We start from the raw sequence: 15,000 nt of genomic DNA on the forward strand, positions 1-15,000 counted from the left end.
TCATCATCTTTGTGGTTTGGTTTGGAGTTTGTGTGAATAAGTGGTTTGGTCATTGGAGCCTTGAGGGAAACCTGCACCGGATGGACCACTAGGTTGACTCGGATCGTCACGATCCTTCTCATGGTGTTCTGTAAAATACTGAGCAAAGTTGTCCAATGAAGCTCCTTTACTGCTCTGCTTTTTCCACAAAGCCTTACCCAAGCTTTCCTGTATTATACCAACTTTACTTTCTAAGCTCACCCTTTTAGCCATTTTTACTTCCCTGAAGCTCTGTGAGTCTATAGAGACCCGTTCTCATCCTGCTTCAGGCGTTTATAATGGCCCTACGGCACAAGTCTGCAATCAATACTGATATAAATGCACCAGACAAACAGATATAGAAGAGCGGGTAGCTGTGATAACAACAGCAACAACAATATGTGCTATAATAAGACAATATAGTAAGGTAGCAAATCATCTCGCTGATGCAATTTGGCCTTCAGGATGAGAAAAGTCTCTTTACAACTTACTTTATTAGATTAAATCCTTCTATTAGGCCTGGTATCTCTGTTGAGAACCCTGCTTTATCTCAGTCTGACTTCCCCACCTCCTTATTTCTTACCGATCTCCTTCTCATGTTTCGGACTTATTATACATTAAACTGAAATGATGAAATATTAATGAAATGATGTAGCTTTTACAGCATTAGGAACCAAGCAGCTTGTAATGATTCGTTCGACTGCTCCTACATCCCCAAAACCAGAAAATAAGCAATTTTTCAGTGACTGGTCATAACAGGCTTCTGAAACGTATTCTAAAAAAAAAAACAATCGCTTCATATTACTCCTGGATGCTGACCTGGTCACACTAAGCAAAAGGAAACCTGATATTATATCGGCAGTCAGGTAACATGATGCACCTTAGGGATGATATATTAGTTAACTACTTCCTGTTTCCAGGCTGTACCTGGAAAGTCCGGCATCCCGGATTAAGTCGGATATTTCTGCTATGATTTCTGCTGGTCAGACTCCGGTTCCGAGGCCTTTTGGGAACCAGAGGCAAGCATAATTAGGCAAAGTGTCAAATCCTGCCATTTCTCTGGCATTAGGTCATGTAAATGATATTTTGACAAAATTAATCACCCTGTTCCACCGGTATATTTTTTTAGGATGGAGGTTACAGGAGCTTTTCCTCCTCTAGACATCAGGAGTAAGATCTGGACATTAGGTTTGTGCCTCAGGAAACAGCAACATAAGTCTTCAGGATGGCAGTCTGAACTTGCCAAAATATGAGGGTAGACCCAAGAGCATGGGGCATATACAGTACCTCTTTTATGGGTAGTCGTTGCACAAATGTGTTGGCTTCTCAATACTATTAGCAGATTGTGGACCTCGGGTCGATTGAATTGAACTAGGTTTCAGCTTGAACTTGGGGCTTGTTGATCTCAGGAGCAAGATCTGATCATGACTTGGTTAGAGAAAGCAGGAACCTAAGGTGACTGGTGATTCAGGGTGGGAAGCTTAAGATGGAAGTTTCAGGACCTTGCAGACCTCAGGAGTAGGTTTGAGATGGATGCTGTGGCTTATACGCTTTAGAAATAAGATCTGGAGATAAATTGAACCTTTTGACCTCAGGTTGCAAGAACAGGTAGGCTTCAGTATGGGAGCAGCAGCTTGTATCCCTAAAGATGTGAGGGGTACAGGGGCATGTTTCCCTCAGGATGGGAGAAGGAGGAACTTGTTGTCCTCGGCACGATCAGAGTAGGATACGGATAGAACCTGGGTCAGGTAGACCTGGACGTGAAACCGAAAGCTGTGGGCTTTGGGAACAAGATGTTTGGCTTTAAGAACAGAAAACGGGACATGGATCTTAGACTCTTAGAATAGGTAACTGAGGATCTGTCTTCAAACGACATCTAAAGACCTGCCTCTTTGTCTTGACCGATTGGCTACATTGGTTGAAGGTGGTAGTCATCGTGGACTACAAATGTCAGGACTACAATCCAGACAAAGGCAAGACTGTATCGGTTATACAGTGTATATATATAGAAGCACTTCAAATGAGCATGATGTTGAAACCTCATTTAGAATCGATGGCACTGATTGCATCAATCGATCGTAAGAGTCGTCATCGATTACGCATTAACACCGACGGTTTTATGGGAGTCGTCTTGCAGCTTTGGAAACTTTGGATGGCTGCTAATTGAATTTCGTTGCAGTGAGTGAACACTGAGGAAGAGACTCAGCGGTAATGCTGGAAATGTAATTATTTTATTGTAATGTGATGCATGGTGGAGAGCAAATCTGCTTCTGGCTCCTCGTTTCCTCTTATCGACGTCCTCGACTCCGATTTCGTGTTGCGCCAAGTTTTGCATACGAGCGTGCATCAGACGGATAGTCACAGGGAGAAAGTGCAGTAGGGTTTAATGTCCTGGTTAAGGACATCGTGTGCAAGTGGTATTTGGATCTTCAGCAGTGTACGGCCTTAAACGGATCAGAGAACAAATGACGAGTGATCTGTCATAAAAAAAAAAGGCCAACGGCTATGAGGAAGAGCACGAAAGGGACACGGATACTGTTGAACGATCAGAAATAAAGGGTAAACTATGCAGGTCTGGATTTGGGAAAGTTAAGCTGATAAATCACTGTCAGGTGAATATGGGCATCATCACAATGTTCAATAAGTCTACCGCAACATGCAGCTGTATCAATTAGAAGTGACCTCCACTAATCCATTAACAAAATTGTGAACAAGAACGTCCACAGACAACAAAGTTTTCATACAGCTTGAACGGGTTAACCTTTGATGATTTAGCTAGCTAAATAGTTTGATCATTTTCTAGCTAGATAGTTAGTCTGGGTTAGGGTTAGATAAATCGCTAGCTAAATCGTTAGCTAAATCGTTAGTTACTCAACTACGTTTTTCTCACCTTCTTTATTTTGAGGACATTTAGCTAGATCTGCCCCAGTAGAAAAACAAGGAAGCTAAGTGAGAATGTTCACAGTGTTCTATCACAGAACAGAGTCCTGCACAACGCTGTCAGGATCTTTAACAGCTTCTTACACGTGCATTTGGCTCATATTACATCCAGTGTGTCTGCATGTGAAGAGATGTTTCAGTCTCCGATAGATTGCCCAGTATAAGCTCACAGGAGTACAGTAATCCCTCGCCACTTCGCGGTTCAAGTTTCGCGGTTCAAGTTTCGCGGCCTCAGTGCATCGCTGATTTTTCAAAAATATTCATCGAGAAATAAAAATAAAAATGGTTTCCCAGGATACCAGACAAAGAGAGAAACTCTCTCAGAGGCTTTGTACATACCCACGGGCACTCAGACGAGGCACGTGATTGGTTCCCGGCGTGAGATCTGAGCTGATTGGCTCTCCTAGCTTCTTCCCTTGTTGTATCTCGCCACTCTCGTTCACGCTGTCAACCGTGTCTCGCGTATTGTGTTCGAAATTAACTTTTCGTTAAGCCCTTTCGATGCCTCCTAAGCACCGTGGCCCTGAGAAAGATTCCTCTAGTGAGCCCAAGAGGAAGAGGAAGATGATGACCATCAGTGAAAAGGTCAAACTTAGGGCCAATCCTATTCGGATTTTCACCTATCGCGAGGGGTTCCGGTCCCCATTAACCACGATAAACGAGGGATCACTGTATTCACTCAGAATAATTTTACTTACACACACACACACACACACACACACACAGTGTACAAACATATAAAGAACAGAAATCATGTCCGTGGAGTTCCTTTCTCATCGGAGGCCAAAGACTTTAAAGTTTCATCACTTGCAGTCATCATAAGTCACCCTGAAACCGAGTCTGCCTTATCTCCTCGAGATGTTCGCTGCAGCTCAGAGGGTAAAAGTGTGTGTGTGTGTGTGTGTGTGTGTGTGTGTGTGTGTGTGTGTTTGTGGTGTTGAGTCATATGAGGATAGCAATCTGTCACTGAAAGTCTCTGCGGTGAGACGCTGATGCCGAACGATGCACGCTCCCTGGTGGAGATGCGCTGGATTCAGACGTCAGATATTGTGGAGTCGGGGCTTAAACAGATCATCTCACAGCCTGGGGTATTTCCCTGTAGGTAGAAAAACTTGTAAGCATGTCTTTGTTCTGAAATCGCAGAGAACTTCTAGTGTTCAGATCCTTCCGAGTCATTTCCATGTGTATCATAGATGGCTGGAAGAATGGAGACGAAGCAGGTAGACTTTCAATGCATTTTAGTTCTGAAAAATTTCATTAAACTACGACTTGTTCTGGAAAGAGCATCTCAGACCTCTTCTACTGAATCCTCTGTTCTGATTGGTCAGAAGGGGTTTACTCCGATATTGTTTCTATAGTAACAGCTCACTCACAGGGACTCGTACAAACAAGGACGTTCGGGGTACAAAGACGTGTGGAATCGTTGATACGTTCAATTTTCCTGTAACCTGTACACCAAGACGTTTATTAGGCCATAAGGCAAACCTTATTTTGATGCTGGACAGTTTTTCCAGAACTTCGTGCCAAGTTAAAGCTGTGTCGAGCTGTTTTAATGATTTTTTTAGATGTATTATGGCGCCCGAACCCGTTAATATAATTTTATCGCTTTTGTATTAGTTGTTTGAAGAGTAAAAAAAAAAATTGGTCGATCTTAACGCAAATTTACAACCGGCAAGTCGGTCAGACTTAAAGCAAAATAAAATAATTGAGTCGGTCTTAAACTGACAGGGTCGGTCGGGTTACGGCAAACAAGAAGATTTTTAAGGATGGCCTTACTTAACATTTATGGAAGGAGTCTTCGGTGTTAGTGCTTTGTAATTGTTTGAGAACTGCGACTTGTTTGATGGACGGTCGACGCCAAAACAGATAACGATAAATTGTTGTTGAATTGAAAGTGAAAGTGACGTGACGTACAGCTAAGTACGGTGACCCCATACTCAGAATTCGTTCTCTGTATTTAACCCATCCAAAGTGCACACACACACACACAGCAGTGAACACACACACACACCGTGAACACACACCCGGAGCAGTGGGCAGCCATTTATGCTGCGTCACCCAGGGAGCAATTGGGGTGTGTTCGGTGCCTTGCTCAAGGGCACCTCAGTCGCAGTATTGCCTGCCCGAGACTCGAACCCACAACCTTAGGGTTAGGAGTCAAACTCTAACCATTAGGCCACGACTTCCCCGCATTGCTGTGGTAATGATAAGAGGATTAATCAGGGACTAGCTCTGCTTCACGCTGATACATTTACTCTAATTGCACTACATTTATTTTCCAGATTCTTTGACGTATGAAGTGCTACATGCTTGTGAGAGAAAGTTTCGTTACGTTGTAGTATTTCTGGATTTCTCTCCCTGCTATAAAGCCTAAAGAGCTGGCTTTGCAGCGTACAGGAGCAGCTCACTACACGTTCGGGAGATATTCAGCACTCGCTGACCTGGAAATGTGTTTTAAAAGAAGAAATACAGGCTCCTCTTTCCTTTCAATCAATTTGTTATTAAAGATATAAATCTGCCATCACTGTTCATGTTACAACTAGCTTCAGTGCTAAACGTTAACGGCGGAGATTAAATTCTCGTGCTGGTGTCTGAGCAGAGAGACGCGCGGCCGAACGACCGGCGGTTACGATTCCAGCCGAGCGTCGGTGACGTCTGGAAGTCGATGGATTTTCTTTAACAGCATGTAATTCATTATTCTTTATTTACCAGACCGACTGAGATTCTTTCATTTTAACGCTGTGGAACATTCACGAGGCAGGTTACTTCCTGTTCATGCTGTAAACGGTTTCTTTAAGTCACTCCGTATTAACACAACACCGGCGTTCGTTCTGTTCCTCTGGCAAAATGAATACAGACTTAAACAAATGATTTAATCACGTCACAAATCTGATCCGAAGTCAGACGTGTGTTGATAACCTTAGGGGGCTTTTTACACCTGGTGACTTCCTGCGTTTTCTGTGATCCGATAGCTACCCGAGGGTAAAAAGACCAGGTCTAAATGTCCTTCGAGACGGATATAAATCCGATGGTACGAACCCCTTCAGGAGGTGGTCTGGGATGCGTTTCAGATGAAACTGGACAGGTGTAAATGAATGTGGTTGTTCAAGCCACATACGTCAGCGCTATACTCCTCCCAAACGGAAGTACGTCAGTCGCGGGTGACTCGCGAGTCGTGCATCGCGTCAGAAACAAATAACATGGACGACACGCAGGGTTTTGTCATAACAATTTTTTTCGTCTTCTTCTGAAAACCACATACACCAAAGCGTGTTCCATTTCAATTACCCCAGAAATGAGGTAAAATATATCAGCATTTTGGGCGGGAGTAGAAAGATCGGATCGATATCCGATTCGCCGAGACGCCTTCTCCACTGCTTGTTTTTTTCTCTCAGACTCCGCCCTCTCTAGTACTGTTTCTCAGACTCCGCCTCCTCCACTGCTTGTTTTTTTTACTGACTCCACCCTCCCTAGTACTGTTTCACAGACCCTTCCCCTCCACTGTGGCCTGATGTAAATGGGACAGTTTTAACAAATCAGATAGCTATCGGATCAGAGACAACACACGAAGTGACCGGGTGTAAAAAAGGCCCTTAGATTTATGTTTAACCACTAAAAATCTGTCTGAGCTGCTTTTTAGATGAAGAAGAACTCAGAGCATCTCAGAGAGCAGAAATGGGTTTGATGTCACAATTTATTCTGAAGATACAAACATCTGTGTGGAAAAAAAAAATCTAACCTGGATCTTTTTCTATGAATATATCGTTTGTAGTATTGTAGAGAAAATCAGAAATAGTGATGAAACTCTACAAAGTCCTGAGTGTCTACTGTCATATGAGCTTCTTCTTAACACCACCGTGGAGCGAGACGTGAGGAAGACGTTCGGTCGTCAACATGGACACGAGAGAGAAATGTTTTTAGACATCTGGGACAAAGAGTAAATGTCACGTTGGACAACATGTAAACTCCTCCGTCTTGACACTGGAGACTCCTTCCACATCCGTTCTTGCACTTTCACGTTTGTATTTTTTTATATCCTGTATTCTTTAACCCGTATAAAGAGATTTTTAAATCGCGTGTCACATTTTTTTACAGAAGCCATACAACAAGGTGTCTTCCGTCTCTTCTTACTCCGAATAGAAATCTTTTAACGATTCAAACCTCAGATGTCAACCTGATTTATTTGACGTATCCGACGCCGACGCCGCGGTTTTGTTCTTTAAAGCCGAGCTTCTCGACACGGGGAACAAAAGGAAAAAAATACCCCACAAACTGACAAGCAATCTCTTAGATTAGTAAAGAAATGCAGCTGTTGTTATGGTTACAGTTATAAATAGAGCACAGGGTGACAGAGGAGCAAAGGATGAAACAGGAAACTGGAATAAATCTTTCAGTTTAGTGCAAATTCCCTCGGCACTTCCTCCAGATTTCCTTTACTTCTGGATCAACTGGATGTTTTTTTTTCTTAGACTCTCTGACTAGTTTTCTCAGACTCCGCCTCCTCCACTGCTTGTTTTTTTTCTCTCTGACTCCGCCCTCTCTAGTACTGTTTCTCTGACTCCGCCCTCTCTAGTACTGTTTCGCAGACTCCCCCTCCTCCACTGCTTGTTTTTTCCTCTCTGACTCCGCCCTCTCTAGTACTGTTTCTCAGACTCCGCCTCCTCCACTGCTTGTTTTTTTCTCTGACTCCACCCTCTCTAGTACTGTTTCGCAGACTCCACCTCCTCCACTGCTTGTTTTTTCTCTCTGACTCCACCCTCTCTAGTACTGTTTCGCAGACTCCCCCTCCTCCACTGCTTGTTTTTTTCTCTCTGACTCCACCCTCTCTAGTACTTTTTCTCAGACTCCGCCTCCTCCACTGCTTGTTTTTTCTCTCTGACTCCGCCCTCTCTAGTACTGTTTCTCAGACTCCGCCTCCTCCATTGCTTGTTTTTTTCCTCTCTGACTCCGCCCTCTCTAGTACTGTTTCGCAGACTCCGCCACCTCCACTGCTTGTTTTTTCTCTCTGACTCCGCCCTCTCTAGTACTGTTTCTCAGACTCCGCCTCCTCCATTGCTTGTTTTTTTCCTCTCTGACTCCGCCCTCTCTAGTACTGTTTCGCAGACTCCGCCACCTCCACTGCTTGTTTTTTCTCTGACTCCACCCTCTCTAGTACTGTTTCTCAGACTCCGCCTCCTCCACTGCTTGTTTTTTTTCTCTGACTCCGCCCTCACTAGTACTGTTTCTCAGACTCCGCCTCCTCCACTGCTTGTTTTTTCTCTCTGACTCCACCCTCTCTAGTACTGTTTCTCAGACTCCGCCTCCTCCACTGCTTGTTTTTTTTCTCTGACTCCGCCCTCACTAGTACTGTTTCTCAGACCCTTCCCCTCCACTGTTTTTTTCTTAGACTTTGCCTCTCCTCCACCTCTTTTTTCTCTGACTCTGCCCCTTACTGTTTTTTTCTTAGACAATACCTCCTTCACTGCTTGTTTTTTCTCTGACCCCGCCCCCTGTAGTAATTAGTCTCAGACTCCGCCCCTTCACTGCTTGAAAGCACTGGAGGTTATGTGAGTGCTGAGTGATCTCCTTATTACACGTTACATTTACAAAATTTTTGATCTTGCTAAAATTCTACACTTTATAAAACACCCAGAATCCAAGTGTTTTATCCATTTATTAAAGAATGACATGCCTTTTTTTTACATGCCTCCTCCTCTTCCATCCTCCTCCTCAGAGGACGTTCAGTAAGACTATAAAGCGTGTGTATCTCAGCACGTGTCCTGACAGAGGAGAGTGTGTTCCAGTAGAATCTCCCAGTTTCAGTTCTGCTCTGAGACACTCGTCATTTACAGAGACACTTTCTCTCTCTCACAGCTTCAACACTCTCATGTGTGTTACATCTCAGCTTCCTGTGGACACCTGACATGTCACAAGACGTCCTAGACGTTTATCTCTCTTCTCCTCTCTTCATCTCTTCTCCTCTTTTCTCCTCTTCTCCTCTCTTTATCTCTTCTCCTCTCCTCTCTTCTCCTCTCTTCAGCTCTTCTCCTCTCCATCTCTTCTTATCTGTTCTCCTTTCTTCATCTCCTCTCTTCATCTCTTCTCCTCTCTTCATCTCTTCTCCTCTCTTCATCTCTTCTCCTCTCTTCATCTCTCTACATCTCTTCATCTCTCTACATCTCTATCTCTCTTCATCTCTTCTTCTCTCTTCTCTACAACTCTCTCCTCCTCTTTTCTCTCTTCTTATCTGTTCTCTTCTCTTCATCTCTTCTCCTATCTTCATCTCCCTTTATCTCTTTATCCCTCTTCTCCTCTCTTCATCTCCTCTCCTCTTTTCATTTCTCTACATCTCTTCATCTCTCTACATCTCTTCTCTTAATCTTTTCTCTCTTCTCTTCGTCTCTCTCCTCCTCTCTTCTCTCTTCTTATCTGTTCTCTTATCTTCATCTCCCTTTATCTCTTTATCCCTCTTCTCCTCTCTTCATCTCTTCTCCTCTTTCATCTCTCTTTATCTCTTTATCCCTCTTCTCCTCTCCTCTCTTCTCTTCGTCTCTCTTCTCTTCTCTTCTCCTCACTCCATCTCTTCTCCTATTTTCAGCTCTCTATCTCTGTATCCATCTTCTCCTTAATTCATCTCTCTTCTCCTCTCTTCATCTCTCTTTATCTCTTCTCCTTTCTTTATCTCTCTTCATCTCTTCTTGTGCTGATTTTTCAGTACAGAGTCTGGATTTACTGATTCAGGGTTGTCTGAGTTCCTTATCTGTCCTCCTTATTTTAATTCAGTTCACTGTTATTATACTGTATTATTATTATTATTATTATTATTATTATTATTATTATTATTATTATTATTACACACATTACAGAAATCCCAACGGTGATTTAGATCGATGTTGACATTTTGCTCATGCGGTCAGAAACCTGAAGCCTTACCGGTTAGACCAGAGACAACAGTGACAGTAAGAAGATGAAGCTCAGCCAGACAGTCAGAGAAAGAAACCTGGACAGGAGCCAGACTCATCTTCTGCTCTGTGATTCCAGATACCTTATGCACAGCCGTTAGTTTTACGTTAAAACTGTTGTCGAGTTTAAACAGGACGACCGACCGGAGCGCTCCGAGCTGCACGACGCATGACTTATGGCACACAGCGCATTAAATAAGCTTTCAAGGCTTCTCCTGCTCTCGAAATGTCTTCTGTACCTTAATCATTACTTTGTGATATATATATATATATATATATATATATATATATATATATATAAAAATAATGAGATCCCTAGCGCTACATTTAATGATCCAGACACACGTTGGAACAGAAATAGAGGCTCGAACAGCATCTAAGATTATTATCCCCTGTCTGATACGTGCTAACTAGAAAACCTGCTAATCTATGCATGAACCCTGTCTACTTTCCCTCCCTGTTGTGGTGGGAGACAAAAGAAAAGGAGGATTGTTACAAGGAGCGACGTTTCTGCAGACCGAAGGCGATGTTATCAGAAATAGAAGCACGGTGTCGGCAGCGTTCTGGTTCTTTACGACGATGACGTTCATTTACGACGCCGTGATTTAAGGTTCTAAACACGGAGTGAGGAAACGGACGCATGCCGAGTCTGAGCGTTTGGCTTGTGATATTCCGAACCTGTGATTAGACTCGGATACTGTATCCGATCTGTTAGATGTTTTTGATCATGTGCCCCACCTCTTTTTTTTTTTTTTACTTTTAACGGCTAGAACTAGCCACATAAACTCACCTTCCAATTCTTAGTGTCGCTATACACAATCAATAAGAGGCTGTTTATGTAGTAGTTGTTGTCTTTTATATAAAAACTGTACGAGTTCTTGTTGTATTATCGCTTTAACAAACGTTTACAACTGAAAGTTTTAAATTAAACCCAAGGATTGAAGTCATTAGCAAGAATTTTCAAGCTAGCAAGCCTTGTGTTCCTTAACCAGCGTCTATATCTCAGGGACTAGCTCCACTTTGAGACTCATCACTAACGCTGCTTTATCCTCGCTGACTGACTGGTCTTCTTCCCCCATTGTGGATGGAGCTGGTGCTAAATTTAGCTTTCTGAAGCATTGCAGTTCCACGTCACACCACAGGGTTATGAATCCGCCACAGGAAGTGATGTTAAACATCGGTCAGGGTTATGAATCATGCAGATGTCGCATCCCTTCCTGTTTGTCTCACTGCTCTTATCTGGGATGTGAGACCTGAATCCAACAGTCAGCTGTTTAGGTATCTGTGCTTCCTGGTTGTATCGTTTGCCCTCTCAGGACGACCCGATCCTCCTGTTAAAGCGTCATCCTTCTCTCAACATCTCATAAACATCATAAACACGTTTCCAGCTAATTCTAATAAGGACCGAGATCCAGAAGCTGGTGATGAAACCCTGGGCTCGCGTAGAGTCATTCGTTAAGACGATAACTCGGACTGTTTATTTTTCTCGGAGGACACGAGGGAGAGAAATATTGGAAGGGTGTCCGGAGACAAAGTGGAAGGAAAGAGGAAGAGAAAGTGAGGACAGAGTAACAGAAGGAAAATGATACAGTGCAGTCACAAGAATTAGCTAAACCCCTAACTGCTGACACTGATCCTCATCTTCTCCTCTCTGCTTTTCTCTGCTCTGCTCTTCTCTTTTCTTCTCTTCTCTTCTCTTCTCTTCTCCTTTCTTCTCTTCTCTTCTTTTCTCTGCTCTTCCCTTCTGTTTTCTTCTCTTTTCTTCTCTTCTCTTCTCTGCTTTTCTCTGCTCTTCTCTTCTCTGCTTTTCTCTGCTCTTCTCTTCTCTGCTTTTCTCTGCTCTTTAATTCTCTTTTCTTCTCTTTTCTTCTCTTCTCTTCTCTTCTCTGCTTTTCTCTGTTTTTCTCTTCTATGCTATGCTCTTCTTTTCTCTGCTCTGCTCTGAAGGCTCATGTGGGTTTGTGCTCTACAAGAGCATTAGTGAGATCAGACTCCAGTTCCATCCCAAAGGTGTTCATTGGGGTTGAGTCAGAGTCAGGGTTCAGTGCAGGACACTTCAGTTTTTCCACTCCAACCTTCACCTCCACACCATATCTTCATGGAGCTGCTTTGTGGTGTGGTGGTCAGGGGTGCACATATTTATGGGTATATAGTGTCTGGCTTTGCTGATATTTCGTTCATGGGGCTGTACAACGTTTTACCCAAGGAAGAGTGGGAAAAAACATTTTATTGTAAAAAGGAAACAAAAATCTAATCTAATTGTTCTGAAAAACGTATTTTTGAGTTTGTTTTGTTTGTAATATTTCCACTGAAGATAAAATAATTGAAACGGAATCTATTTCACTCAATAATTTGGACGCCGACTCCACAGCGAGCGAGCGAGCGAGCGAACACTGACTAACAAAACAAACCATGACACACGATCGAGCTTTATATTAAATATTGACATTACACCTAAACCGCATCGTGACTCTATTAACCAATCGCCGTTTGACGTCTGGATCGTTTGTCTTTCGGAATCCATTCAAATCCTCAGTGTCCTCGTCGATGGGATCCGGCGGACGGACGAGCGGATGGAATAAAAGCAGATGAAATACGAAAGCCTAATGAACAGCTGCTTCATGTTCTGGTGAGAGGAAATGTGGTATTAACCTGCTGGAAGGTTGGACTGTGATTGGATGAGTGCTTACCCAGATTCAAGGCTCTGTCCTGTTCTTCCTCCACACCATCTGCCAGACACATTCAAGTTGTTATTAAGCACATGTCAGTCATGCAGGGGTAATAAAACAAACTGTCTTTCTGTCCTCCTTTAGGGTTTTGTTTCTCCATGACGGAGAAGGGATGAGACGGTTTTTAGATGAAGATAACTCTCGAGTCACTTTGTGTTATATTAATGAGAGTAAAGTGGAGTAGTCATGTAAATATATACAGGACATTCTGACAATGTTCTTTATTAAATGTTAGCGCACATTTAAACTGTGATTAGAAAAATAAAAAAGCACCTGCACCATGCAAAGTAGGAGGAACTGTTCGGATACGAAGCCGAATGAGGATGAGGATTTGTGTATGGGGAAGGTTTCTTCCTCATATCGTCTCAGGAGGTTTTTCTCGTGGCCGTCGCCTCCATTTCTAAATTTTTAGATTTCTGTAAAGCTGCTTCAAGACAATGAACATTGGTAAAAGAGATTAAATAAGAAAAACATTTCCATATAGAGGTGAGGCACGGTGGCTTAGTGGTTAGCACGTTCTCCTCACACCTCCAGGGTCGGGGGTTCGATTTCCGCCTCCGCCTTGTGTGTGTGGAGTTTGCATGTTCTCCCCGTGCCTCGGGGGTTTCCTCCGGGTACTCCGGTTTCCTCCCCCGGTCCAAAGACATGCATGGTAGGTTGATTGGCATCTCTGGAAAATTGTCCGTAGTGTGTGAGTGAACGAGAGTGTGTGTGTGCCCTGTGATGGGTTGGCACTCCGTCCAGGGTGTATCTTGCCTCGATGCCCGATGACGCCTGAGATAGGCACAGGCTCCCCGTGACCCGAGAAGTTCGGATAAGCGGTAGAAAATGAATGAATGAATGAATGAATTACCATAAAGTTTTATACCTGCGATTCCTTCAGGTAAAGTAACATGGAGCATTTTTCTTTATGATTATGTTCAACGTAACTCGGCCTTATCTTCGTTGTCAGGAGTCAGACCCTCTGAACATCAGCAGACTGGGCAGTAGTAGTAGTAGTAGTAGAGTTGATGCTCTGCAGGGGGCTTTAACCGTGACACATGAAGGCGAGTTCAGCCGATTGTGTTTATATTTCAGAAGGCAGCTTGCCATCACAGTGTGTAGCAATAGCAGTGTAACAGCAAAGCACTGCTTTATATAGATACACACACACATATATCTCCTTCCTCCTTGTCTCTAGACGATTCAGGACCGTCCATTTGACTTTATTTATGCTGTGAATGCAAGGTTGCATTTCTCTCTCCGGATCTTGCGTGCTCACCGCCCCCACACCTGCTCCAGTGGGACATTAATCAGGAAGGATGAATAAGATGGCAGGGCAAGTGTGCGACTGTGTGTGTGTGTGAGAGAGAGAGAGAGAGAGAGAGAGAGAGAGAGAGAGCGAGAGAGAGAGAGAGATTGCAGGATATTTCCACCAGATTCCTACAGTAGACGTCTTTATCTTGTTTTCTGGCCCAGTTCTAGTCCTGCTGCTTCTCTTATTCTCTCTGCATTTTTTTAACATTAATAAAGAGTTTCGCATCCTGGGATTAGTTTCTGCAGTGGATTGGCACCGACTGGCGTCGTTACACCGATACACGCTAACGCCGATGCCGAGTCAGATCTCAGAGCTACAGCGTGGGTGGATGAAAGACTTCTCAAGGAGAAGCCTCACTGCAGTGCGGTTAGCTTCAGCCTACGTGAAATAGCTCAGCTCTGTCTATGGGGAGTTTTTTCTTTTTTTTTCTCTCCATTCATTAGTATTTACATACACAATGGTTATAAATATCGTGGCCTGCGTGTCTTGGTGCTTTACAGTAACCGTGTTTGACCTCTGGTATTTCCACGCTCCGTCCTGGGGACATTTGTTTGTGTCCTGAAGTCGTTCGGGAAGTAAATATAAAATTTCTCATGAGCAATTTTTGAAGGGGTGGACACAAATAATAGTCTAATTGTACTTCTAAAGATTATTATTGTAGCACGGAGACACGTCATCATGGTTATTTTCAAAGTTTTTCTTCAAAGAAAGTAAAACTATCATAAAAATAATCACAACAATAAAAACAAGGAATTAAAAAAGGGTTAAAGGTTACAGTGCACTATGCAACAAGCTATTGTAAACAAGCTAACGTTAGCTAGCTATTGTAAACAAGTTATTGTAAACAAGCTAACGTTAGCTAGCTATTGTAAACAAGCTAACGTTAGCTAGCCAAGCTAACATTAACTAGGTAAGTAAGATTTTAATCGCTAATATAGCAGATTCATGGAAAATCACGTCAGTAATCAGCAATTTATGCCGCAAATATTTAGGAATGAATCTGCATCAACTACATTAAAGAGAATCACTTTATTTAAAGTGAATAAAATAATAAGCCGCAGCCACACACCTGACT

The 15,000-nt window shown here is 43.1% G+C and overlaps 1 protein-coding gene across 1 annotated transcript in view; it reads left to right on the forward strand.

Annotated features, from left to right (window-relative positions):
• LOC113635193 (xaa-Pro dipeptidase) overlaps positions 1-15,000 on the forward strand; it is a 54,649-nt gene that overhangs the window by 30,774 nt on the left and 8,875 nt on the right. The window lies entirely within an intron of this gene.

This window comes from Tachysurus fulvidraco, chromosome 13 (genome assembly GCF_022655615.1).
Source record: "Tachysurus fulvidraco isolate hzauxx_2018 chromosome 13, HZAU_PFXX_2.0, whole genome shotgun sequence".
Classification (NCBI taxonomy): domain Eukaryota; kingdom Metazoa; phylum Chordata; class Actinopteri; order Siluriformes; family Bagridae; genus Tachysurus; species Tachysurus fulvidraco.